Source organism: Heterocephalus glaber, unplaced genomic scaffold (genome assembly GCF_053883595.1).
Source record: "Heterocephalus glaber isolate CG9 unplaced genomic scaffold, H.glaber_assembly_v1.0 deba00000768, whole genome shotgun sequence".
Taxonomy (NCBI): domain Eukaryota; kingdom Metazoa; phylum Chordata; class Mammalia; order Rodentia; family Bathyergidae; genus Heterocephalus; species Heterocephalus glaber.
Window position 1 is genome coordinate 1,422,458 of NW_028258162.1, and position 27,959 is coordinate 1,450,416.

General features: G+C 45.0%; 1 protein-coding gene across 9 annotated transcripts in view; it reads left to right on the forward strand.

Moving 5' to 3' along the window:
* Pparg (peroxisome proliferator activated receptor gamma) overlaps positions 1-27,959 on the forward strand; it is a 122,590-nt gene that overhangs the window by 14,984 nt on the left and 79,647 nt on the right. For 5 of the 9 annotated variants that reach the window (XR_015449648.1, XM_004875114.3, XM_004875115.4 and 2 more), the window contains one exon: positions 7,418-7,494. The exons of 3 other annotated variants lie outside the window; for them this stretch is intronic. The gene's annotated coding sequence lies outside the window, so the exon portion shown is untranslated. Of the gene's footprint in view, positions 1-7,417; positions 7,495-20,595; positions 20,615-27,959 lie in introns of those variants that run through there. One more of the 9 variants, XM_087207191.1, reaches the window with a different exon arrangement.

A 27,959-nucleotide genomic window follows, 5' to 3' on the forward strand; every position in this document is an offset into this window, starting at 1 on the left:
GTTCCACAATTCCTTTTATTTTTATTTTTTTTGGTACTCAGCTCGAACCCAGGGCCTCCAGCATGCTAAGTATGTGCCGTACCCCTGAGCTACACCCCAGACCTGTAGTTCCCCAATTCTTTTTAAAGAAACTACTAAAAAAAAAAATACTATTTTCCAATGCCTGCTCAGCCATTCATTTCTTTCCAATTGTAATATTTATAGTAAGTTCCCTTTCACATGATATTTTTCACAAGTCATGCAAATCTCTATAGAAACAAGTTATGGAAATCACGGGCTGCTGACCTTTATATCCTTTGCTTGCTGTTGCCATGTATGTCATAACTAGCCAAGAGCTGACAAGACTGCCCCTGGGACGTGTCTTGGAGTTGCCATTCTGATATGGGTGAAAGTTGAAACAGCCTTTATTAATTGGCTTATTTGACTTCATGATTAGAAATGTCGCCGACCATGAACATTTAGCAGTTAGAATTCTCTCAGATTTAACTACACTTCGTAGGAGCTACGGCACTGGACTCTTGTAGAAGTAATGTCTTCAATGCAGGGGTTGGGTGTTCTAGACTTCAATAATTCAAATAAGGGACAGCCTTTTTCAGAAATATTATTTGAGTGTTTGTGGTGTCAGGCGAAGAAAAATGTTAGCTGGAAAAGTAAAAACTTGTTTCACCTGAAGACTAGTAGAATATTTTGTTAAAATATCTAATTTTCATTGTGTATTATTCAAATGGCTCATACTTTTCATGAAAATATGTGTAACATTTGACTCTGCCTGGTATGCAGTAGGTGTCGACAGTATTCACTGAGTCTTGCTCAATGGGGTGAGGCCTGTGGGTAAGACAGTCAAAGGCAGGTGTAAGCCCAGAGGTAGGGGACACATGAGTTCAGAGAACAGTAAAGGTAATGTCCTTTGGGGAGCAGCTTTGTGTTCTTACCAATGTGAAGTCTCACCCAGTGGCTTGGGTGGCATCTTCACATTGCACGGTACAGCGAGGGTGAGGTGAGGACCAGTCTGATGCTTGGGCCAGGCCAAGTGACCTGTGATCAGGGCTCTGAGCGCTCTCTCTCCCTTCCCTTCCCACGCCCCTCCCACCCCTCTCCCTCTCCTCCCCATCCATGTCTCTCTCTATCTCTTCCTTTCTGGCACTCTCTTCCTTTTCCTCTGTTTTCTAATTCCCAATTCTTCGTGTCTCTCTTCAGTGAAGTCTAATATAAAATGGAAACAATGTGTACTTTGCTCTAATCAAATGATAAATATAGGGATGTTTTTATTCTGGATTTGACAAGAACAAAATGTTTGTGTTATTCTTTTGGAAACAAAACAAAACCGGACCAAGTAGGATTCATCCCAGGGATGCACGGATGGTTCAACACATGCAAAGCAATAAATGTAATACACCACATTAACAGAGCCAAAGACAAAAACCACATGGTCATCTCTATAGGTGCAGAAAAAGCACCTGACAAAGTCCAACACCCATTCGTGATAAAAACCCTACAGAAAACTGGACTAGGTGGTCTTTATCTCAATCTGATAAAAGCCATTAGTGACAAACCAACAGCCAACTCATACAAAATGGACAAAAGCCTGAAAGCTTTCACTCTAAAATGAGGAATAAGACAAGGATGTCCACTGTTACCACTCTTATTCAATATAATTCTGGAAACATTCATCAGAGCAGCTAGACAAGAGAAAGAAATAAAGGGAATAAGGATAGGAAAGGAAGAAGTTAAATTATCATTATTTGTGAATGACATGATGCATAGAAGATCCCAAAAACTCCACCAAAAGACTTCTAGATTTGATAACCAAATTCAGTCATGTAGCTGGATACAAGGTCAACACTCAAAAATCAATCTCATTCTTGTATACAGATAAACTCACTGAGAAAGAAATTGAGGAAACCACATCTTTCATAATAGGATAAAAAAAAAGAGAAATACTTAGGAATCAATCTAATGAAGGAAGTAAAAGACCTTTACATTGAAAACTACAGTATTTTGAAAAATGAGATCGAAGAGGATATCAGAAAATGGAAAGATATCCCTTGTTCTTCGGTAGGAAGAACCAATATAGTGATAATAGCTGTACTTCCAAAATTGTTACACAGATTAAATGCAATTCTAATTTAAAAAACCAATAGTATACCTAACAGAATTAGAGAAAATAATCCTAAAATTCATTTGGAACCAGAATAGCAAGAGCAATTCTGGGCAACAAAAGTAGGGGGCATCACAATCCCTGACTTAAAATATACTACAGTTACCATGACAAAAACAGCATGGTACTGGCAAAACAAAATGAGAAAATCCAGACCCGAGGATCAGTGGAACAGACTAGAAGATGCAAAAATGACTCGAAACACACTCAGCCACCTTATCTTCGGCAAAGGGGCCACACACCTTCACTGAAAGAAAAATAGCCTCTTTAATAAATGGTGCTGGAAAAATTGGCTTTCCACATGCCAAAGACTAAAACTAGACCCATATCTCTTACCATTCACTAAACTAAAATCAAAACAGATCAAAGATCTAAATATTAAAATAGAAACACTAAATTTGCTGGAAGATAGAATAGATGGAACTCTTGAAGACATAAGTATAGGCAAAGACTTTATGAACAACCCCTGATCGCATGGGAAATACCACAAAGAATTAACTACTGGGATCTCATCTTATTAAAAAGCTTTTACACAGCAAAAGAAACCACCAACAGAGTGAAGAGACAACCCATCGTGTAGGAAAAGATTTTTACCAGCTATTCCCCAGAAAAAGGACTAATATCTGGAATTACAAAGAACTCAAAAAGATCAGACTCCCCAAATTTAAAGACCCACCAAAATGGGCATCTGAAAAGAATAGACAATTCTCAGATGAAGAAGTACAAATGACAAATAAATATATGAAAAAATGTTCAACATCACTGGTCATTTGAGAGATGCAATGAAAACAACACTGAGATTCCATCACATTCCAGAAAGAATGGCTATCATCACTTGGAAACAGACCAATTGCCCATCAACTGGAGACTGGATAAAGAAGACGTGTTTTTTTAATAAAATGGAGTACTACTCAGCCATATAGAATGAGAAACTAGAGATATTTATAGCTAAGTGGCCATACTCTTAAGTGAAATAAATAGGACACACATGTTTAAATACCAAATAGTTTTTCTGGTGTGAAAAACTAAAAGTGTAAATAAGGATCAAAATGTATAATTGATATTGTGAAATAGGAAGAAAAGGTCTAAAGGAGTAGGGAAAAGGAAAGCAGGGAAAAGAAAAAATATGAGAAAAGGAAAAAACTGGAAACAAAGTCTTTGTAAATAGGGAAGGGTGGAGGGGGTGAAGGGAAGGCAGGGGAAGGGGAAAAAAACAAGAACTAAGACACATCATGTACAGGTACAAGATCCCAGTGATGAATGTGACTGTATTGTATACCTAAAATGTACCAATAAATTTAATGGAAAAAAAAAAGAATGGCTATCAAGTTGCTGGCGGGGGTGTGGGGAGAAAGGAGCCCTTCTCCACTGCTGGTGGGAGTGCAGACTGGTGCAACCACTGTGGAAATCAGTATGGAGATACCTCAAAGAACTAATTCCATTTGACCCAGCTATTCCCCTGCTGGGTATCTTCCCAAAAGAATTAAAAGCATCGTACCATAGCTATATATGCTCACCCATGTTTATAGCAGTACGATTTGGGGTAGGGGTACAGGAGAGCAGGTACTTGGGAAAATAAAATATGTCAAAAGCCAACAGGAAGAGGGAAGCACCTCTGACTCTAGTCTCCTCTTAGTATCTGAGGACCCTGGTGAAGCATGGATTCCTTGAAAGTCTGGAGAGGGGAATGGTCCACCAAGGTGGTGACCTGAGTTGCTCTCATTCAGAGCCACTGGGGAGTGTTGTATCTGCAATGTCCTAAGAGGCTCATTAGAATGTTGGAAATACAGACTTAGAATTTTAGGAAGAGCTGCTGTTAGATCCCTGCACTCTGGGAGGCTGAGGCAGGAGCATTGCAAGTTCAAGTCCTACCTAGGCAATTCTGTGACATCCTGTCTCAGAATAAAAATAAAAAGGACTGGGGATGTAATTCATTCCTAAGGCCCAGGATTTGATTCCTACTACCACACACATACACACACACACACACACACACACACACGGACGGATGGATGCACACATCCACACACACACTCACACACACAAAGTTGTGGTTAGAGATAAAGATTTTAGAGCTAAGCAAGTAGATGTGTTTGTGGGTCAGAGTGCCAAAGGCAATGGGAAGAAGAGAAGACTTGAAGGAAGAGCTTTCAGCACATGAACAAGACAAAAATTGCAGTGCTGGGGATTCAGCACAGTGGCTGAACACTTGCCTAGCATGTACGCACCAAAAAAACTCAAAGCAAATGAAAACACCAGAAATAAGAATAACAAAACCCTGCCCATCTCAGACAGAAGAGGTACCAGGAAAGGCAGGCAGAAGGTAGGATGGGAATGAGGTGAAACTGGTCTCAGAAGCAAGGGAGGAGATGGTCCAAGCAAAGAGGATAAAATACTGAGCCCTGCTGAGGCAGACAGCGGATGGCTGGAGCTCACTTATACTAGGCTGTGAAGGTAAACTGTTAGATTTTCAGGACTTCAAAGAGCCACTTGTTACGTACAGCAATTGTTGAAAATTAACGTCGTTATGTATTTCCAACTAGGCAGATCAAATTAAAAACAACAGTCATAACTATACAAACTGCATCCTCCTGCCTTACACCATTGGGGTTGCCCATTGTTGAGGTTGTACCCATGGACACCCAGCCACACTGTGTGCTGCCCCACATCTTCTTCCCAGCCATACTCAGACCTCGAGTTGGGGGCCTGAAATCAGTCACTAAGGAGGTATTTACACTGCAGAAATCGGCAAACCCACAAATCAGAGGCTGAGTTCCACGTCTGAAAAGCCAGTGAAGCATTTGCCAGCACCACTTTCGAAGATCAGCAAGTTGAGCTAATTAGCAAGGGCCAGTGGTGCTTACACCTGAGGCAGAGAGGCAGAGGGATGGGGAGTCAAGGAACAAGTGTGTGAGGTAGAGAACAACCCTAAGTTAAGCAGCTTGGTGGTGCTGGTGGCAGACGCAGTGCCGATGTTCTTTATTCATCTCCATGCGTGTGCACCACATGCAAATGGACTCTCTGGTGAGATCTTTCCTTGCAGAAGGTACTTGGGAACTACTGGTGCCTATTTCACCCTTAGGATGAGATCGGGTATAAATGTGACACAAATGAAGTATTTCATTGATGCGTCTTTGTTTTTAAAAGTAATATTGTCAAGAATAAATGTTAAATTTTATTGAATACTTTCTTTGCATTTTTTTGAGATAATCATGTTTTCTTTTAAAGTTTGATCTGGTGCTGAGACATGTTTCAATATATTTCTAATATTAAATACCCTTCGCCTTGCTGAGATAAATCCATGTTGCTTATGATAGTTTACTCTTTTAGTATACATTGCTTTCGAATTATTTAATGAGCATTTTATTTAAAATTTTATGTCACTATTAATAAGTAGTACTGATTTTTTTGAGGTCAGATTTTCATGTCAGTATTATGTTGTTTTTCAAAACTTAATTTGATGGGCTGGGGATTTAGTTCAGTGATTCTGCTGCCTGCCTCGCAAGCAGAAGGCCCCGAGTTCGATCTCCGGTACCAAAAAAAATAATAATAGATGTTAAAAACTTAATTTGGTCATTGATTGATTGATTGGTTTTTTTTGAGACAGCATCTTGCTATGTAGTCCAGGCTGGCCTTGAACTCACTATGCAGCTCAGGCTGGCCTGGAACTCACCAAGATCCTCCTGCCTTAGCCTCTTAAGTGCTGAGATTATAGGCATGCGCCACCATGCCTGGCCATACTGCATTTCTGAATCGAACAGACAGGATCTCAGCAGCAGGGGAGCCCTTGGAGGAAAGCTGTGATTTCTTCCTGCCTTTGAAATCAGTACCAGCCAGCCTGCTTTTCTGTCTGATCCAAATCTTGGGGCTACAAGCTAGGAATAGAAGCAGTTTCCACAAAATCTTTTCTTTCTTCCTGTCTACTTCTTAATGAATTCATGCATATTCTGAAGGGAAATCAGGCAGATGGCAAGGGCTGCTAGTAGGGCTTAATTGTAACCAGGAATCAACATTCTTTAACTTTTTAAGAGAGATTTTGTTCAAAAATTTCTCTGTTAATTTTCTCGTTTGCACATATTTGAGCCCTTTTTTTTTTACCAGTTGCTTTAGGTGTTAATTGCGCGTTATACAGGTTCTGACCAACAGCGTGGAGGTGTCAGTGTGACCTGCTGTGTCGCAGGTCAGAACACACAGTGAGAACTCTTCCTACAGACTCAGGTCCCACCCTGAAAACAGACTTGTGGCTTTGCTATTAATACCGAGCTTAAATTAAGAAATTTTCATTTTCCAAACAGAAGCCCTAAGTCATGCTGGAGAAAGCAAATGAGCTTTTATGCCACGCGTCAGGCAGCAGAAGAGAATCACTTCCGTAAATTCCAAATGGAAAGGCGCGGAAGTGACAGGGCAGACGAGGCACAGTGTGGGTTAGACTGTGAGGGCATTGAGCCCTCCCGATAAGGCATTGGCACCAGGCTGTTTTGTCTCTATGAATGGGCCCTGAAAGAGACAAGGCCATGTGGGGGTCGCTGATGTGGGCCACAGCTCCCTGAGACTTCCTGAGGGTGAGTCTGCCTGCCTCCCCTCGAGGGTTGTGCCTTTCCTGGGGACTGCAGACCCCGCCATCCAGAGCCTCAGTAAATCCTCACTTTGCAGTGGCCAGCTGTTACCCAACTCCCGTCTCTCCAAGTGACCGAGCCCTTTAAGATCTAGTTTTTCTAAGTCTGGACCTTCATGCAGGTATCATTATTAATCTGACCTATGAGATGCATGAGATAAAGGCCTTGGCTCATGTGAGAGAGCAAACTGGGAAGGTAGGAGAAGTGAGTTGAACATGTGTCTCTCTCTGCAAAGGAAGTTTAGGAAGGTTCTCTGGCCTGCGTGATTTATGACAAGTCGTTTGCTGGTTACCTCCAGAGCAGTGGTGGCGAACCTGTGGCACGTGTGCCAGAGCAGGCTGTTGGTGCCATTGAAAGCTCTAGGGGGTTTGCCATCACTGCTCTACAGAACACAGAGCATCATGGACTCCGAGAAAGCCAGCATTCAGGATGAGATCCACCGAGAATATCTTTTATTTGTGTGGGTACTTTTTGGCAGCCTCGGTTGTCTAAGGATTTTGAATATGTGTGTGTATTGAAAATCATGTTTCTGGGCTGGGGATTTAGCTCAGTGGTTCCTCCGCCTGCCTCCCAAGCGCAAGAACCTGAGTTCGATCCCCAATGCCAAAAAAAAAGAAAATCATGTTTCTTTTTAATCCTTCAGATTTGAAAGGCACCAACTGTACACCCCCAGACTACAACAAGAAGGTTGTTTTCTCAAACGAGAGTCGCCCTTTAACGGTAGGTGAAACCAGAATTTATTACACTAAACCTGTATTTAAAAGTACCCTTTAAAAAAAACATGACAAATCCTTGCACTATTTCTCTGTGAAATGTCTTAGCTTTTATAATTTCTGCTGTATAATTTACCAGTCAGTTGGAGTTTACAGTAATAGATTTGTCTAAGACAAAACAAAGATAGGAAAATGACCTAGAAGTTGAAAAATAATGCAAATCCTAAACAATAAATCTCTTTTACATCCCTCTTATTTTTCTACCCAAGTAATAATCACAAGTACATTAATTTAGGTTCTTATGATGTTTATAATTAAGATGAACGCTGGTATCTCTTGCCTGGCTAGTGGTAGGCCACACACTCATTGATCTCTGCCACCCTGGAGAACGTGGCTTTATTGGATGAGGCGTGCTCTGTCCAGGAAGAATTGCTGCCCGTGGAGAGCACCTCACACTGCAGCCCCTTCTTCCCTGGTGCTGTCTGGATTGGGATGTGACTCCAGGGGCTGAGCATTTATACCTTCGTGGCTTGATCCTAGGGTTGGAACGAGGTCTTTAGTCCCCAAGTGTGTCTGGCGAAGATGGTAGACTTGCGTTGCTTTATGGTTGTAGGTAGTTTTAGGACTACTGATTTCGATCGGTACAGGAAGTCACAGGATGCCTCATTTTCCTACACTCTACAGTTTAATGAGCTACACCCTGAAAACAAGAACTGTAAGACACATGGACACCAACGCTAATCCAGAGGCATATATGCTGAGGTGGGGTCAGTATACACATGAGTGTTTCTTCACTTTGGTCCCTGAGGGAGCCCAGCAGCAGGGCCCCTGCAGCAAACCAGACTTGGTTGCCAAATACCATCTTCCTTTCCAAGAACCCAGGACACTTTGAAGAAGTGGTCAGTGCCACAGCCAGGCCCAGGACAGTTCGGCCTGGGGGTGCCAGGGAATGAGGGTGTGGGTGTGAGAGCTTGCAGTGGCCAGCGCTGGGGCAGGCCAAGAGTGAATGGCTGTAGGGTTGGATGATAGCCCTCCCCAAGTAAGCACATAATTATTCAGACTGATGCATGGAAATGACTGAATAAAAACATAAAGAGAGGGCCGGAGAATTAGTTCAGTGGTACTGCGCCTGCCTTGCAAGTGCAAGGTCCTGAGTTCGATCCCTGGTACCAACCCCTGCCCCCCAAAAAACGTAATGAGGTGGAGGCAGGGACAGGGAGAACGCTGCCTTACAGGAGCACTGATAAATACTGAAGTTAATGTGTGTGGGCTGAAAGTGTAATGAGACTAGGACAAAGTATTTGCATAATCTCAAAGTGCTTCTCCCAAATGTGTACTGACTACGAAAGGAAAAATAATAACTTTACAGTGGAGAATCCCGGCAGATGGAGCCGTAACCAAGTGGCCGAGATCAGAGTCAGTAGTAACAAGAGGCACTGAACCTCCATCCCCTCGTACAGAGTCCTCACAGGGGCACCTTTGCCTTTGGCCTCCTTCCCCGTGGGATCACAGGAGGGCTGAGGTGACCTCAACAGCTCAGCACACCCAACCCTCTCTCCAGCAGCGCCAGGGGATGCTGGAGATCAGAGAGGGCCAGGAGCCACCACAGATGGGCGGGCTGAGGAGGTGTGGCAGCTGGATGCCTCCTGGGGTCTGGAACCGGAAAGGGACACTAGGGGGACAGCTGGCAAGGTCCAGGAGTGGTTGGCAGCACCATACTGCTCCAGGTCCGGTCCTACCGTGTGCTGCAGGAGGCCGGGAGAAGGTCTGCTCAGAACTCCTCTGTGCCTCAAAGCATCTCAGAGTAATGAGGTTGCTTTTGTTTTGTGGGGCTGGGAATGGGACTAAAGCCCTCAAATATGCTAGGCAAGTGCTCACCACTGAGCCCCACGCCCCAGCCACCAAATAAGAAGTTTTTAGAAGGTCACAATGGAGTCACTACATAGTCCCTCTCAGTAGGTTTCCACTAAATTATGGAATGGAGCCACCGCTTGTGTGAAATCCTAGAAGGTGTGAGCGAGGGGCATCCTTTTCATCTGGGCTGTTTGTGAGCTGCATTTGGAAATTCTCTTCTTAGTTGGGTTTGTTTGGGTGCTAAAGATTGAACCCAGGCAGGTGACTCCTCAGGGCCAGGGTGCGACTCTCAGGACAGCACCAGCCCAGCTCACAAGGTCCCTGCCAAAAAGAAATCACAACAAAATACAGCTCCTCAAACTTCACCTTGTGGGGACCCTGCGTAGCCTCAGTTTCAGTGGAAGGCAGCCAGGTGCCACGGGAAGTGTCCAGCCAGAACTGTGGACGTGTTTGGATCTCATTAATCCTCTCTTGGTCCACCAGTCTTTATCAGCAAGATGAGATTTAACCCAGACCTTAGTCTCATATTTGAATGGTGAGATGAGAAAAGACTATTGCTTTTAGGTAAAATGTGTAGGAATTCTGTGAATACAGGCACTGCTAAGGGAATCTAGATGCTGAAAGGAAATCAGTGCCAGCAGGAAGGTTGCCTAAAGAATTTACTTAACCCTAGAAAAGCCTAATACCATTGAAAATAGAAAGACCAAACTCTTAAGAGACAAAGGGCAGATGTGTACTTTGGCATCTAAAAACAGTGGTCTAAACGCAGTTGTTTTGGCATGAAAACTAAAATGTGAAGTATTTGGAATTTGACCCTGATTTTTGTGGGGGTGGAGGGGTGGCACTTCTATTGCACTTCCAGCCATTTCAGTAAACTATGAGTTTGAAATTCTGGGGTGAAACATGGAATAACAGAAGATGTTAGAGAGGGGGGTGGGGAGAGAGAGAGAGAGAGAGAGAATGGAGGCAGAGCTTCAGGTTTGGAAAATAAAAACATTCTGCAGATCAGTCATACAGCATTGCCACTGAACTGTACCCTTGAAAATGACCTAAAATAAATAATTTATGCTGTGTCTACTTGACCACTATTTTTAAAAAGTAATAAAGAAATAACAGAAGTCTTCAGTGGTTACAGTCCCCTTTTTTTTTGCCAAGGCATCCACCTTGAGGACAGCCTCTGCTTGGGGACATTTATCCTTAGGAAACTTTTTTTATAGTGTAGAGAGGATTCTCTGGACATGATTGCTCTACTGACAGTTTAAATGACCCCTGTGCTGTAAAATCCTGAAGTTGAAAAAGAAGAACAGGAAACAGTAGAGCTGGTGGCCGGCAGAGTGACTTGCAGGGTTAATTTATAACTAAGACAAATCAATCTATAAAAAGAAGAAAAGCCCCATAAGAAATATGTTAAGTGACAGTAAGGGAGAAAACAGGTTTAGATGAAAGATAGCTGAACTCCTTTGGTCCCAGTGCTTTTATGACTGAGGAATTCAATTATAGGTGTCCTGGGCAGGGTGGGGCGCCATTCTATAGCTCACTAATAGGACATGATCCCTATCGGCCCGGTGTCTGTGTGTGTGCTCTCGTGTGGCCAGCGCCCGAGCCTGCACCCTGGACACGCAGCCTGGCTGCCCCTCGGCCTGAGTCTCAGGGCTTTGGGGTTGAACGTAGATCCTGTGTGCTGACTGCCAGACCCTCAGGGTGGAGATGGTACTTGGTACCCTTAAAGCTAAGATTTGGAACTAGGACAGCTTACTGCTGAATTTTGTCTGCTGGGTTTGTTTCATTATACATTGGTTTGGTTGTTTGTTTTGTCTTGTTTCTGTTTTGGTGGTGCTGGACATTGAACCCAGAGCCTTGAGCATGTAAAATACGTGCTTTACCACGGAGCTACAACCCAACCCATGTTAGTTTCTTTGAAGACAATTGATTACTGAATAGCTATGAAAAAGATCACACTTAATTATACAAAAACTATTCTTACTCCCTTAGTTTCTTCCAGTTTTTGTTAACATGTATCTATATCTATTTTTTTTTTCAGTACTGGGGATTGAACCCAGATCCTTCATGCTGACCTACATTACCAGCCCTTTTTTATTTTTTATTTTGAGACAGGGTTTCACTTAGTCACTAAACTGCCCAGGCTGGGCTGGAATTTTGATCCTCCTACCTCAGCCTCCCAGACTGCTGGGATCACAGGTGGGCACCACCACACCAAGCTCCATACACATTTATTTACTGAATCCAGGTACCATTTTTACTCATTTCTTTCTCTTTTTGATCACACATCTTTTCCTTTGTTTCTGCCTGGCTGTCAGATGTGTCCAGATGATCTGTCTTAGTGCTGTTACCCAATTTATCAAGTCAGGTCTCAGGTGTTTGTACTTTGTATCATTATTATACAATTACTGCTGATTTGGATGCTCTTACACACCAGGAGTGTATTTAGGTGCTTACTTCATTTCATTTTAAACATTGTTTTCCTCAGATGAATTGCCAGGAGAAGTATGTGGAAGGGAAACTGCTTGGGGAGCTCCCTACACTTCTGTGACTGGTTTTTATGACCTAGCAAACTGGCCTGAGGATACATTAGTAGCAAAGCCCTAGGTTAAGGCTGAGCTGCTTCTGTTCTCTGTGAATTATGAAGCAGCTTCTCCGTGGTGGAGGGCAGAGAGATTCCCCAATCATTTAAGGAGCAGACAGCACCTTGGCTTTTTGTTGTTTAAAAAGAAGTTGCCATGGGCCGGGGATTTAGCTCAGTGGTTCTGCTGCCTGCCTTGCAAGTGCAAGGAGATTGAACTGGGGTTCAATCTCTGGTACCAAAACAAAACAAAAAGGAACATAAAAAGAAGTTGCCAGTATTTCCTAAGGCCGTGCAAATTTACATAAAACCTAAAGACTGTGCACCGCAGGTCCCTGGAGATTTTTTTAAACCCTCCTGTTGCTAGTTAATAGGAAGGAACCACTCTTTTGAAAATGCAGATTTCACAAAGTAGGACTTCCATAGAGATGAGTACAAGTCAACTTAAAAAAATATTTATTTAAAATCAACTATGTTAGAGGCCTGGAGATGTAGTGCATAGTAGAACCCTTGCTCACCTGGCAAGCATAACATTCCATTCCCAGCACCACACGGAAAAGTCTCAACTATTTTACATTTTGGGTTTGAGTATTTGAGGGGATAATTTTATAATAAAGATAGCATAGGAAAATTATATAATTAATATGTCTTAAAATGACCTGGGCATCACGGTGCCTACCTGTAGTCTCAGCACTCAGGAGGCTGAAGCAGGAGGATGGCTGTGAATTTGAGACCAACCTGGGCTACATAGTGAGTTCAGAGCTAGCCTGAACTACATAGAAAGACCCTGTTTCAAAACAATAACAGCAAATTGATTAGTTAATTAAAAATAAGTAAAATGTATTAAAATGAATAGAAAAATAATATGGTGAAATTACTTTTATTCTTAACTTTCTGCCTTGGGGGTTAAAAGGTCTTCATTGACCCACTTTCCCCAGTTTTGTTTGCTTAAAAAAAAAAGCCAGTTGTGAGCTCTGTAGTGCTAGGTAGGGCATGCTTGGTTCTTTGGTTACTTCTAATAATTTATATGTTAAAAATAATGTGTAAATTGTACCAAAATATTATATAGTAAGATCTCAAAAATGGAAGCTACTGTTATTCCATAGGGAAAAAGGGAGTAACTGTGATCTCTTCCATTTTCTCCTAGTTTTTTCCCCTTAAAATTCGTGAACTCCTTGTTCTCCAGATCCTGTGATCTGCAATAATTGAAATTATTTGATGTTTTTAACCTTTTCTATTCCCAGTAGGCAGGACGTAGGAAATTAAGTGAATAATCTTTAAAAGTCATGAGACTTGGTAGCCCGGACAAGAAACAATTAGGAATAAATTTCAGGGAAATACCATCGTGGCATAACTCTGGTTCTCTTTTGTTAGCAGGCCATAGTGCTTTCCTTTCCAACCCCAGGAATACACAGCATGGGCGCCTTTTAAGATTTCAGTTTCTCCTGCATCACAGCAATCTATATTTCCCCAGTTTATTCACTATAATTTGTGATTGCTATTTTTCTTATCTGCCAAGGAAGTACAGCAGCTCCCACTGGGGAAATACCACTTTAAGTTGATCCTAAAATAAGAAATCTAAGGGAAAGGTCACATCCTAATAACTCGTGCAAATCTAAATTCCCGAGGAGCTCTGAAATCATTTTGTAGGAGTAGCATATTAGCAACGTGCTACTGAGCTTCTTCCAGAGAGTGTCAGAAAACTGCAGCACTTTAATGTACAAAAGTACCACTGAAGTATAAATACAGTTTGCAAGACCACAGTTTTTTGCTTTTTTTTCCTTTTGAGACAGGGTCTCACTGTGTAATTCAGGCTGGCCTTGAACTCACTACTTAGCCCAGGCCAGCCTCAAACTCATGGTGATCCTCCTGCCTCAGCCTCCTGAGTGCTGGGATCACAGGTGTCACCACACCTAGCAAAACCATGCTTTTTAATCCACCTGTTGTGAAAATGCAGAAAGATCTAGCATGACTAAAAAACCACAAATTCTTATTTTGTTACTTTCACTGGAAATACAAGGTTTATTACTCAGGAAGTATTCTAATAATTACATATAATGAAACTGATCTTTCCTACTATCTAGTGAGGTGTAATATTCTACCTTTTACTAACACAGTCCCTGATTAGACTTTGAGGGCTTTGGGGAGGTTTTTTTTGTTTGGGCTTTTCACTCAGCCACCTCCTAAAAGCTCCAGGCTGAGTTCACTTGTCTGTTAGATAGGAAGGTGTTTACTCAAAGCTCAAGAAGGACTGAGAGGTGAAGGCCTCAAAAATGTGTGCAGTATTATCTGTCTTTAAGGTATTCCTTTAATCGTTGTCTTTTTATCTCTTCCAAATGGAACTAAACTAGAGAGAGCTCAAGGAACACATTCTGTTCCCTCAAGTTCACAGTCATGTGCACACCCCAGTCCGGGAAGAGTTCAAGCCATGCTTTGAAAGGGTGGAATTTCACAGCCCCGCTCCACTCTGTCCTGCAGAGACACCAGGTTTTACAGGAGGATTGGCTCCTAGCACCTGCTGACTTTCCTTGTGGATCTTTTGTATTGCTTTGTTTTGGTTTGGTTTTTCGAGACTGGGTCTCACTGTGTAGTTCAGGCTGGCCTCCAACTCGAAGTGATCCTCCTGCCTCAGCTTCCCAAGTCCTGGGATTACAGGCATGTGCCACCCCGCCTGGCTGAGGGTGCTTTGTTGGAAATGTATCTTACATATTTCTCTCTTTGTTGCTTTAGAAGGATGCACCATTATTCCTCAAGTCTGAGCAGAGTGTGGCTTTTGTCTTTTGACCTACTGATACTTATTTTCTTCACAGTGGTAATCTGTTTTCAGTAATTTAAGATTTATAGGAACATATCTGGGTTCCCTACCCAGTCTGTAGCAAGAGCCATCTGTTGAAATTATTTAGACATAGCTGCACCCGACCATGTGTCACCAGAGAGCTGGCCTGGTTCTTCCTGGTGCAGTCACCCTTCTAAGAGACGAGGCCCTGTGCCCCATGGAGCAGACTTTCTGTTCACATCCTTCCAAGGACACCCTGATCTGGGATGAGTGGACTTCCAGTAAGAGACACATAGATGTTAGATCATGTCCTGCTAAGTCGACTGCTTGATGTGTGAAGTAACCTTTTTATCTGCCAGACTTTGGAGTAAGAGAAATAGCCACAGTTGCCGGGCGTGGTGGTGCACGCCTGCAATCCCAGCATTTGGGAGGCTGAGGCAGGATGATCTCTGTGAGTTCGAGACCAGCCTCGGCTACATAGTCTCAGGATACATTTTTTTCATGGAGTGATGGCAGCTGGTTGGTGCTCATCCGAAGCCCACTCCTCTGTGTCACCACCCCCAGTGACTCTGATCCTCAAGGGCCTCTCACAGCAGTGAGGTGGTCACTGGACCCAATTGTTACGCCTTTGTGGTGTCATCCTGGGAACAGAGCCTGTCTTCAAGGTGTCCCTAGTACCTCACACCCTTCCCAGCCAATATTATGCAGGAAAATTATGTTATTAAAATTCTATTCTTGAGGTAGATTTTCATTTCCAACCTGAGCTGCAAAATCAGAATCAAATTATTTTAAGACTGTCTGAGATACATACAGCTTTGAACATCCCTGATCCAAAAACCTGAAATCCAAAACGCTCGAAAACTCAAAACTTTTAAAACGCCAACATGACTCTGCAAGTGGAGAATTAAGACGGAGGTCCTAAGGGTGATGTGTAACCTCGCCTTCAGAAGTTGCTGTAGAAACACACGAGTGTCCGGGCAGACTCGGAATGTGTCCAAAGCTGAGGTCTTAGGAAGCAATGCCAAGGCGGAGTTTTAGCCAGGAAGCCAGAGCGGTGTCGTGGGTGCCAGAGGAGCTCCCAGAAGTATCTGTTTGGCATTGTTGGCCTTGTGTGGCAAGTGAGGTCCATAATCTTCCTTTGTCCTCCCAGTTGCCCTACAGGAGGGAATTGTCACTACTGTCCTATTGTCCAGGTGTGAACTCAGCGGGATCTAGCACAGTCAATTAACTTACAGAAAGATCATTCTGCAGGCGCAGGGTAAAAACATGGATTTAAGCAGAGATCTGTTAGACTCCCAAGCCCAGGGATGTTTTTCCAGGGGTCTTGAAGCAACACTAAAGAGTGAGTGAGCAAAGGAGAGAGGGCCGTGAATTAGTGTTTTCAAGGGTGCATGTCACATACAGATACTGCTGGGAAAGGCATTGCAGGGAAGCTGGAAGGTGACGGGTGGGAAGGTGGTGGGGCATGGCTTCGGGCCAGTGACAACGTTAGCAGCAAGTTGATGTCGCATCCAGTAGGGAAGAGGGTAGCCGCACAGGAGGAGGAAGTTGGGCCGGGGAGAGACAGACCCTGTGAGACCAGGCCAAGCTGGGTTTGGAGGGGGGTATGAGGTTACTGTGCCCATGTGCCATGGGATAAGAGGACAGAGCAAAACAGACCGAAGGTGTCAGGTAAGCACAGATTTGCAACAGCCCGGTGCTGAGTGCGGCTGGCCTTTCCTGTCTGCAGGCTGTGCGAGGGCTGACTTCCCCGATGATGGGCCAGGAATCTTCAAAAAGCAAGACTGGTGTCCGTTCTGGACATGTACAGATTATTTCCTTGCTGTTATTCCCTAAATGCTAAGTACAGCTCCCTAAATGGCATTTACATTGTATTGGGTATCGTGAGTCACTTAGAGGTGATTTAAAAGGAGGGCATGCATGGGTTCTTTGGAAATGCTACAGCTCACTGTATGAGGGACTCAGGCATCTGTGGAACTGGTGTCCTGGGGAGTCCTGGGCCCAGGCCCTGTGGACACAGGATGACTGTGTATCTCCAAGGTTATATGTCACTTGGGAGAAATCCCACACAAGTAAGAACAATGCGGCAGTTGCATGATCCTAACTAAGCCCCTCTCCCTCTTCCGGTCTCAGCTTCCCATATGCTGGATAAATTAGTTTAGATAAATGGATTTTGTTCTTGTTGTTATTTGAGACAAGGTCTCACTGTGTAGTGCAAACAGCCCTTGAACTCACTGTGTAGCCCTGGCTGGCCTCGAACTTCTAGCAGTTCCTCTGCCTCAGCCCCCAAAGTGTTGGATCACAGGCATGCGCCACCACCCCCAACTGTAGCTTTCCATTCTTTTTTTTTTTTTTTTTTTTTGGTACCGGGGATTGAACTTGGGACCTTGCGCTTGCGAGGCAAGCGGCAGAACCACTGAGGTCAATCCCCGGCCTTACCTTTCCATTCTTAACTTTCTACGCATCGTGGAATGAGACAGCCTTGATCCGTTTACAGATATGGCAGTTATATAGCTTTATATATTAAAGGAAAAAGTAGGAATTACAAAAGTGAGAACTAATACTTTCAGAAGTACAAAGGAAATTTTTAGATCTTAAGTCTGCAGGTCACAGTTCCTGGAAATTACTTGGTAGAATATCTGAATACCCGACCTGTCCACTGTTTGGAAAACAAGGCCACACTCGCTTGCATTGTACCGCAGCTTGGAGCAGCATCTTGGATGCCATTGTGCTAGATTATTTAGTGAACCAAGGAAAGTTGTCTTACAAAGTAAATGCCCTGGTACTGAGCTCCGGATGACCCCCTGCCATTACTTCTCTCCTCCTCGGTCTCTTCTCTGTCCCCTCGTCCCTGTCCCCTCCTGATAGTTCAGGAGCTTGCTCTTGCTCAGTGAGTTTAAATAGCCCCTTTTCGCATACTGCCAGGCTTGTATCAATTAATTGGCTTTTCATTTGGTTGACTTTCAGTGAAAAAGGGACTAAACTTAGGAATGGACTGACATTTAATGGAAGTCTTAGGATTTTCTAAAATGCCCTTGGTAGTGAATTAAAAATCAGTTTGCATTCTCATTTTTCATTTTGGTTCATTTAAAACCTGCCAAGAATGTTTTCTTTATGAAAAGAAACTATATTCTCATATCGTGATGGAAAACTGATCTGGGAAAACAAAAATCTCTTTCTGAATAAATGTAGCGATGCTGGTGTAAAAGAAAAAGCCAAAACCACAAAAAGTCATCCCAGATTGGTAACGCTTCTCATTTAAGCACATGATCTCGCCTGTCCTCCAGCGGACTCCAAGTTGCCAAATTCACTGAAATACCTTTGACTTCCTCATGGATTGTTGCTACTCCACCCCCAGCCCACATGTGGTGGATGGAGTTGTAAAAACCCTGAAGTGTGACAGTATAGCTTACTGCACTTTTAATTATGGGGATTCTACCAAAATAAGCAGGGAACCAGAGGAAATAGACTTAAATTTCCATTGATCCAGTGCAGCCCTCCTCCCAGACCCTTGAAGCAGCACCAGCTTGTAACCTCAGTGCTTCTCCAAGGAAAAGCCACAGCTGTAGCAACAGACTTGGGTCAGTGCTGGGAGGGCAGCAGGTCGCTGCAGGAGCCTTGGTCCAGATGCTCAGGTCTACACTCCGGCTCCTGGGGTCTCATGGGGAGTGCTGTCGGGAGGCCACCCCTTCTTCCCATCTCCCAGGATCAGAAACTGGGGCCCGAGTTGTGTATTTCATGCTTAGCATAGGCTTTCCGGCCATCACGGGTTTGGAGTTGCTTTGTCCTCTGCGTCATCACTGGGCCTCAGGCTTTGGTAGGTTATGGGTGACATCCCTTTCACCCTGGGGAAGACTTAGAGTATTGACATGGGTTACAGAAAAATGCAAATTCTCAGAAATGACTCCTTGGTTCTTGGATAGAATCTCTAATGCTGTGCAGGACAACCAAGTATTCAAAAACTGAATCTTAGTGGCAGCTGCATAGATGTCCTGTCCTGAATTTTGAGTCAAATCGTATGACAGCTTAACAGAGTCAGTAGCCATCCTGGGAAAGAATTTAAGGACAGTGATTGATTTTTTTTTTCTCCCTTAAGCTTTCACTCACTTTTAACTATTTTTTGCAAATATGGACTATCACTGTATTACTTTAAAAGAACAACCAAGAAACTGGATGTTGTGGTGCACACCTCCAATCCCAACGACCAGGGAGGCTGAGGCAGGAGGATGGCGAGCTCAAGTCCAGCCTGGGCAACTTAGTGAGACCCTGTCTCAAAATAAAGAATAAAGAAGGACTCAGAGTGCAGGGTTGTAGCTATTGGTAGAGTGCTTGAGGGCCTGGATTCGAACCTCAGTACCACAGTCACCAACATACCCGGATATAGGTAGACGTTACCTTGAAAGAGATTATTTTGTGATGTAAGTACAGAAAGTGACTGCAAAGAATCAGGTGGTGAAAGAGAAGGAGCCACCAACCCCTGCTGCAGTCTCTGTAGGGACAGCTTGAACCCCCGGAGCCAGGAGTTGGGAGCCGGGGTCTGGGAGAGGAGGCCTGGGCTGGGAAACCAGCACTGCTTATAGACCATTGCCACGCGTGGCCTCTGGGCCCTTGAAGAAGTCTACCAAACAGAATAATCACTACGGGGATAATAATCACCAGCCACTTCTTCCACTCTGGGGTTCAGTTCAAGCAGCCTGGAAACACACACATACACACACGCACATGCACAAGCACACACATGCATGCACACGCACACGCACATGCACACACAGGTGCCCTAAGGACGTTCTCTCTGTTGGCTCAGCCGTCACTCGTTTTACAGAGGGTGAGCCCCAGAGGAGCAAAGGGGGAGCACAGCAGAGAGCCAGGGTGGGTCGGAAGGGTCTTGGCACTGAGAAAGGCTTCAGACCCCAAGCCATGGGGCGGAGAGGCCCTTTGGGTGGAGTATAGGACAGCTGACCTCTATGTCACAAAGGAAATATTAAACCCAAGGCTTTTCCAGCTAGGTATGCCACCTGCCCCGTCAGTGTTCCTCGGCCAACAAAGCAAACGAACTGAACAAATAAGAGTGAATCTGTTTCTTTGTCTGTTTGTGGCGCTAGGGATTGAACCCAAGGCCTTCACTCTGAGCTACATCCTTAGCCCTTTTTATTTTTTATTTTGAGACAGAGCCTTACTAAGTTGCCAGGCTGGTCTGAAACTTGCAGTCCTCCTGCCTCCACCTCCCACCGTGCTGATATTACAGGTGTGATTCTTTATTACCTGAATGGGACATGTGAAGCTCTTTATTCCCTTGCAGAATATACAGACTGTAAGGGTAAAATTAAAATTAGTGTGGAGATCTGCTCTTGGAATCTACTGTGTGGAACACTTATTTCATGACATTTTCTTCTCCTTCATTCTGAAAATCATTTCACCCCTCATCACCTCCACTGGGGGGTGCGTGCGTGCGTGTGTGTGTGTGTGTGTGTGTGTGTGTGTGTGTGTGTGTGTAAGGGACAATAGGAAGCCAGAATATTGAGATTTGTAGCTCAACTGTTTTTCAATTATCCTTGAGAGTTGTGACGTTTATCACTGAAGATAATTAATAATTAACTTCGGCCGTAGAATGAAAGTTTGTGTTGCTTGATAGGGAAGGGCTGGCTATGGCTATGGGACCTCCACAGTTCCGAAGCCTGGAGGCAGCCTGGACCCCAGCTCTGACCCTCGCTACTGCTGCTTTGCTCTGTTGTTCACAGTGCAGGGCCGGAACCCGGGCCTTGCACTCACTGGGCAGGCGCTCACCACCGAGAAGCGCTCCCGGTCTCCACTGGTTCCTGAGGGTCCCGACTGTAGACCCTTCCCCGTGAAAAGGGCATTACATGTTTTAGATCTCTGCTAGATTGTGAACAGATCAGCAGTGTAGATGTTCAACCGGTAAGTAAGCTGCTCAACTCGCTTTTCCAATGATAGAAAAATGGATCTAAAGTAAGATTCTCCATTTCAGCCACTGTCAGTGCTGGGCATCGTTGCGCTCCCAGTGGGGCACAGCCATCCCCGGCCATCCCTAGTCTGTAGTGACCTCTCTTCTCCACAGTCTCTTTAAATTTTCCTGAATCTGCTGACTTCAGAGATGGCTGTGTCAACTCTCGCAAAGAATGGGGCCGTGAACCCTGGCATCCGAGCTGTCTGAGCTCTGCCAGCTGCGGGTCCACGCGGGGAGGGCATCGAGATCCTGAGGGGACGGCCCCGTCCCTGGCTGCAGCCAGCCCCCAGGCGGGTGCCTTGGAAAGAGAGGGGGTCTACGCCTCTCGAGGTTTGGGAGGCCTCTGATGAGCTGCTGGAGTGGGCGGGGCTCGAGCGAGGACCTCACGGCACTGGCGTCAGGTGGCAGGGGTGCATGGGGAAGGAGCAGTCCCATGTGGCACTGGAAGCCAGAGAGACAGCAAGGGGCTGCCCGCTTCTCTGTGACATCCCGCTGGGGACATAACCAGGGTCCCCAAGAGGACCAGGTGGCTTCTGAGGGCTGGCCGTGGTGACGTTGCCACCTCCCACTGGGCCTCCCCTCCTATAGGACCCCCACTTGTTAGGGTCACCACATTGGGCTCCAAACCGGGACCTGTGGGGACAAAGCACAGCATAGGAGGATTCTGTGGTTTGCTTTTGAAGGAGCTGCTGATCTGTTTTCCAGTCCTGTCCCAGGTCTCGACCCTGCACAAGTGGGTTCCGGAATCTATGTCCTCCAAAATGCTTTATTTATTTAAGATACCATCCTACCGGGGTGACAGGGGAATCACATTTCTCTGCTGGTTGATGGTGCTGGGCCTCTGTCCCTGCAATCACCGGTGGTCAGTGGGTCTTCCTTAAAGAAAGGTCTGTCAAGCCCTCTTTCCTTTGCATTTGGGGTGTTTGCCCTTTGCTTCTCTGTTGCTCTTCTCCCTCTTTGTAATCCATTCCCTCACAGAAGCACTGTTTCATTGGAGCCAGGCAGATGCTCTCTGTCATCAGCCTCCTGTTGCCTCATATGTTGACTTACAGCTGAATGCCTTTCCTGCTCTTGTCAGAACTCAGTAACTGAGCCAGACATGATGACATGCACCTGTCATCTCAGCACCTGGGAGGCTGAGGCAGGAGGATCACTGCGAGTTCAAAGCCCGCCCTGGGCTACATAGCGAGACCCTGTCTCAAAAACAAACAAATGGAAACAAAACCAAACTCAGTACCTGGGAATTCAGCTCCCTTCAAGAGAAAACAATTTTTTGACTGCTCTAATACTGTGCAGTTCCTTGTATTCTCTCCCATGTGACACATCAGCGAGCCCATGTGTATGACAGGAGGCACTGGGACGTCCTCCGGGAAGCAGCCACCTGCACTTGGAAGGGTGACATTTTAGACTGGAAGAGACCATCTCTCCCTCCACTGGGAGCCACAGATTCCCAGGGGCCTGAGCATGACTGATTGGACTCCAAGAGTTTCAGAGTTTGCAAATCTCGTATTTGTACAGCAGTAATGATCTAAACAGTTATTATAAAGCCTGACTCTCACAATGTTGAGAACACTTATATAGGATAAAACTTTGGTTTCTTACATCAGTTCTCTGAACCTGAGTTCACAGACCTCTAGGGGGTTCAGCAGTGCGTCAGTGGCAGGTGTATAGGATTTTTTCCTATTTAAAAGTGATCCCTATAGTTAAGTTTAAGAAAAACTGATCAAACCTAACTTTTTGCTTTGTATGTGTATATGACTGAAACCAGTACCTTTGCACAGAGCCACATCCCCAGCCCTTTTGGAGTTTTTTGTTATTTGTTCGCTTGTTTTTTCTGTTTTGGTTTTTTTCAGACAAGGTCTCACTATACAGTTCCCAGCATGGAAAACCTTGTATACCGAGACAGTTTGGTGGTAATGACTGTCAGGAGAAACATTTTTGCGACTCTTTCGCCAGGGCCCAGTCCTACGAAGTGGCAGGGTCATGGAACTGGAATGTGCAATGTATACACTGTTTGTAGTGAAGCAGTATTTGCCCCAGGAGAGCAGGCACAGGGCATGGAAACCTGGGCTGCAAGCTGCCCCTCCAGCCCCTATCTTGCTGGAATTACGTCTCTAGTTAACTCAGTCGAGCTCAAAGGCCTTCTCATTTCTGGTTGTGTAAACTCTTTCTTCAATGTATTAAGGCTTTTTTTTTGGTCTCAGTAAATATTACAGGGTGAAATAAAATTTAAATTAAACTCAGTCCTGAGTTGATGGCTCAGGAACTTTGGTTTTTTGAGACAAATCTCACTATGTAGTTCAGTCTGGCCTTGAGCACACTACGTAGCCCAGTCTGGTCTCCAACTGCTGGGGATCCTCCTGCCTCTGCCTCCTGAGTTCTAGGATTACAGGGATGCCCTGTCATATCCAGTGACTCAGGAACTTTTAATGTCAGTTTCATTTTGAATAGCAAATAACATTTTACTGTACATGTAAAAAACACTGAAGCTTATCTCAGGAAACTCTCTGGAAGCTGCTTAATAAAAAAACAAATTGCTTTTTAACTGCCTTTCCCCCCCTCAGCGTTTGTCTACTTCCCCCGAAGGAACAGAAATCACTGGTACTGAGCTAGGCCTGTTTCACCCAGGAGCACAGGCCTCAGCTCTGCCTCCTCCCGCAGGAGTCCAGGGATCTTGTGGGCGGCAGAAGCAGGGTGGGTGGGGCGTGGGGAATCTGTGTCGAGGTCACGTGCGGGCATCCGGCTCTGCGAGTGCGTGCATGATCCAGCCTCTGGGCTCTTCCAGGCCACACGAGCAGAAACGGCTGTGTGAGCTGCTGAGTTCTGGCCTTTGAGATCGAGAGGCGTCATCAGCCGCTGGCCCAGGCCCAGGCAGGGGCTCCGGGATCCCAACCCGTCTGAAAGGCACCAAAGTGGCCTCCTGTCCCTGAAAGCCACGTGGGCCACCGCAATCATCATGACCCATAGGACAGAGGTGTCGCGCGTGACAGGACTGGAGGTGGGGCCAGACTCGGCCGCTCCGACCTCTAGGATCCACGATTAAAAGCAAGAGACTAAAACCAAGCCAGCCAGTTGGCTTCCTCCTATCTCCCTGCGGTCCCACAACTTCCAGTATCTGAAGAATTTTTTAATCGTTAATCAGTTATGTGTCCTTGCTTAATGTGCGGGTTTTTATATAATCCTACCCAGTGCAACTAGGTATAATAAGTGCTATTCTTTTCACTAGAGTGCGTAGTCCTTGAGCACTGCCCCATATACATGGCAGATTGTTCATCAGCTACCTGGAAAGTCACATCTAAATTAGTTTGAATTAAGCCATGAGCCTACAGGGGACCTTTCCAATGGTATAATGCCAAGTGCATCTTTTAAGAAAGTAAAATTCCCTTTAAATGAAGTCTCCGGAGCCTGTAATCACAGTTACTTGGGAGGCTGAGACAGGAGGATTCCCTGAGCCCACAAGCTCCACCATGAGAACAGCCCGGGCAGCTCATCGAGGCGCTGTGTCCAAAACACCCTGAACTGTTGTCTGGGCAGGGGATATGGGAAGAGCTCCGCAAGCGCGTACAAGGTCCTGGGTGACTTCCCAGCGCCTGAAACAGACTCACAGATGTGGTCTGGGCAGGGGGGCTGTGCACACTTCCTGCCGTCACTCTGCAGTCTTGTTCCGCCGACAGGCAGCTGTGCCCAGCGGCTACGGGCTCTTACTGCTTGTGCCCCGGATGCTCATGGCACCGTCAGCCCTGGCTTACTGCATTTGACTCACAGGCCAGCAGCATTCTGGGAGTTTCCATCTGTGTGCATCCCTCCAAGCAGGGAGACTGTGTTGAGCCCTTGCTGTGTCCTCTTAACAGCGTTCCTTGGCTAAGCCGCTCCCCAGCCACTTCCAAGCAGCACAGTGATCGGTTCGCCTTCACCTGCTCTCCCCACGCCATCATCTTCCCTCCGACTCCTTGGCCAGAGGCTACAGCTTCCTGCCTTCGGGTTCCATCAGTCCCACCCCAGTGATGCGCTCTGCTGAGTGACATGGGTGAGAGGGGGCACAAGTGCATGGTTGCCACCTTTCGGGACACCATGCTCCTGCTCACCAGATAGCCCTTGCTAAAATCCCATGTCTTAGCCAGGCGTGGTGGCGCACACCTATGATCCCAGCATTTGGGGGGCTGAGGCAGGAAGATCGCCTTGAATTTGAGGCCAGCCTGGACTACATAGTGAGTTCAATGCCTGGCTGAACTACACAGTGAGACCCTGTCTCAAAAGCCCAAAATATCAATAAATATATGAGTAAATAAATAAATAAAATCCCATGTTTTTCATGGAACCTCTTCTGGGTGCCATCCCATTTTGACTCCATCTTCTGACTTCCTGCGAAACCTTCTCATTTTCCCACTTATTTGGCAATTAACCAGGTGCTACCTTGTGACATCGCTTCTAATCACTGACTAGAGTGTTTATTCAAATCAAGAACCATTGCTCAACTTTTCACCTCTTTGTAGTTTCTCTCACTAGCAAGATTACAAATTCCTTGAGGGCAGACTTACACTTCTTTGTGTTTCCCACAGTATACTGTAAATGGCAGTTTTTGTTTTTGTTTTCGAAAAGCGTTCTCAATATGTTGCCCAGGCTACCCTTGAACTCCTGAGCTCAAGCAATCCTCCTGACTCAGCTTCCTGAGTAGCAGGTACACAAGCTGCACCGGGCTTTTTGGGGACTAGGTTCATTCAACAGATGTTTGTTGGTTTGGGTTATAGTTTTTAAGTTTGTCTGCATGTCCTGGGCCAGGTTGCTAGTTCTGGGAGTCTCAGTTTTCAGTGAAATGGAAATAATTTTTACGTCTCAAGATGAAGTAAATGGTATATGTAAAAAGGTTGTTATAAATTCTTAAGGGCTATGTGTTATGGATTATTTTGTGCTTTGTCATCAAAGGCACTTGTTCCAAACCAGTCTAATAAACCCTTCCTGTCCCAACTTCCGCTCCCCTTGTCACCCTTTCTGTCAGTCATCCTCCCACCTGGCTCTGTGGAGTTGAATGTCTTTGTTCACTCTAAGCTTCTTCTCATTTCTCTGCTTCGTCTTGTGACACCCCTGTCTTGGTCCCATGGACGGCCCTGGAATGAGTGATGGGAACTGTCACAGACCGGCTCCACCTCACAGACCAGCGCAGGGGACCCAATGCATGACCAAAAGTAGGAGGGAGAGAAGTTGTCAGTTTTCTTCCAAGTCAGTTCAGTCCATCTACAGAAGTTTCAATGGATCCATTGAAAGGATTTATGGTTAGGAATTGGATGTCAGGGGGTTCTGTTGCCTGCGGTGGAGCTCTGCACCCTCCCCAGAGCATGTTAGGACAGCCATGGCCAAAGTGCCTGTGGCCAGAGCTGTTTCTGGGAGACTTGGTAGTGACCCCAAAACCCAGCCATTTCACTAGGACGCCTCAGGGTTCAGACTCCCGAAGTGCTAAGCATTGACTGGCTTGCATTATTCCACCTCACCATTTTTGGTGTTTGAGTTAACTGAAATCCACAAACCAAGCTTTATTTCACTCCCCTCATTGAACTAAACTGGTATTTTTACTGGAATAACTGCTCTGTGAGAGTTGGGCTCCTGTGGGGTTAATGGCTCTCCCCTCTTGGAAGCCTTGGAATACATAATTTGACTATTGTTGTTGTTCTTTATGTTGAAAGAGATGAAAATGAGATTGGTAATCCAGATGGGCATTACTTACCTCACATCTGGTCACTTGAAGGGTGGCCAGAAGCAGCAGCTGAATGCAAGACAGCCTTGGGCCAAACTTTGCAATTCCCACCCTCCTTTGCAAACAGTTGCCTGTGGGAGTCTTTGGTGTTTAAAGAAGGAGAGAGAAAAAGAAGACATGAAAAGAAAAATCAGGTGCTGCATCCTAAGTATAGGTTTTTAATCAAAGTGTCAGTAGAATCCCTAGATGGGTGGCTTGGGATTGGTCGGGGGCAGCTCCTGTGTGGTGAAGCAATGGAGCAGCGCTGACCTAGTTTCTTGTTGCTGGGACCAAAGGTAGCAGACTCCTCCCTACTCCTCACCTTGCCTAATCCTAATGTGGTGATAACCTGCTTTGCCCATGACAATCCCAGTTGATTCCTGTTGTCCCAGCAGGAATTTTAATAGTGCCCTGTTTCACTCCTTAAAAGTGTCCTGATTTGGGTAATAAAGTATATGGTCATCTTAATGTAATCCCTTTATCTCGGAGCTATTAATCAGTGAGGGTGAGGAGTGGAAATGATGAGGATGTGTTAAAGAGAAAAATGACATGCAGGTTGAGACAGTGCCAGCCCTGAAACAGCTACTGGTCAGAATTCTGAGGAATAAAGACTTTGGGTGTGGTGGCACATGCCTGTAGTCCCAGCTACTCAGGAGGCTGAGGCAGGAGTTCAAGACCAGCCTGGGTAACATGGTGAGGCCTCCATTTCAGAAAGAGGAGTCTCAGTAGTAAAATGAAAGCTGAGGTGGATATTGATTTATGAGCACGTTCTGGACGTCACAAAACACTCTGGATTAGCGCTGGGTGTTCTCAGGGCGTTGGGGAAGTGGAAGATAATAACGAGGTCAGATGCTTGTGGTAACTTTTATGCAACACTAACGTTAACTTCCTGTCTGAGGTTTTCCATGTTCTGAGTCTTTCATCTCTTGATACTCTCAGGATGGGTGATGCTGATATCTAATAGACACTTCAGAGAAAAAAAAGATGGAAGATAATAGTTCTGTAGAAAAATGGAAAGATTCACATTACTCTTGATAACTTTGCTATTCTTTGAAAAGGCTTAGCTAAACACCCCTGCCGTTTACCTTAGTAGTCAGCTCAGAAACTTAATTTTATCAATGTAGAAGGCTTACTGTGAAAGTGTCTCCTCACAGTCCTCCAGATCAATAGCTCTTCTTGTTTAAGACTCAACTATTGTACAATGTCTTTATTTAAAGTAGTTTTTGTGGTTGTAAGAGGAATAGCTAGTACTGCAAAGGATACAGAAAAGTATTTTTAAAAACTAATGTTAACATTATGGCACAGTTCCTTTTAACTTTCATATATATATATATATATATATATATATATGAAATCTGAGTGTATATATTTTTAATTTATTTTCTATTTTTGTGCTTCTGGGGCTCAAACCCAGGGCCTTGGATGTTCTAGGCAAGTGTTCTACCACTGAGATACACCTCCAGCCCAGGTATATGTACTTTAGTTTATTCAGTGAAGCTCTTAAATTATAACCTTAAGTAAAATGTTTTTAATGTTCTGGTAACAGTAGGAGAAAATATCTTAAATTT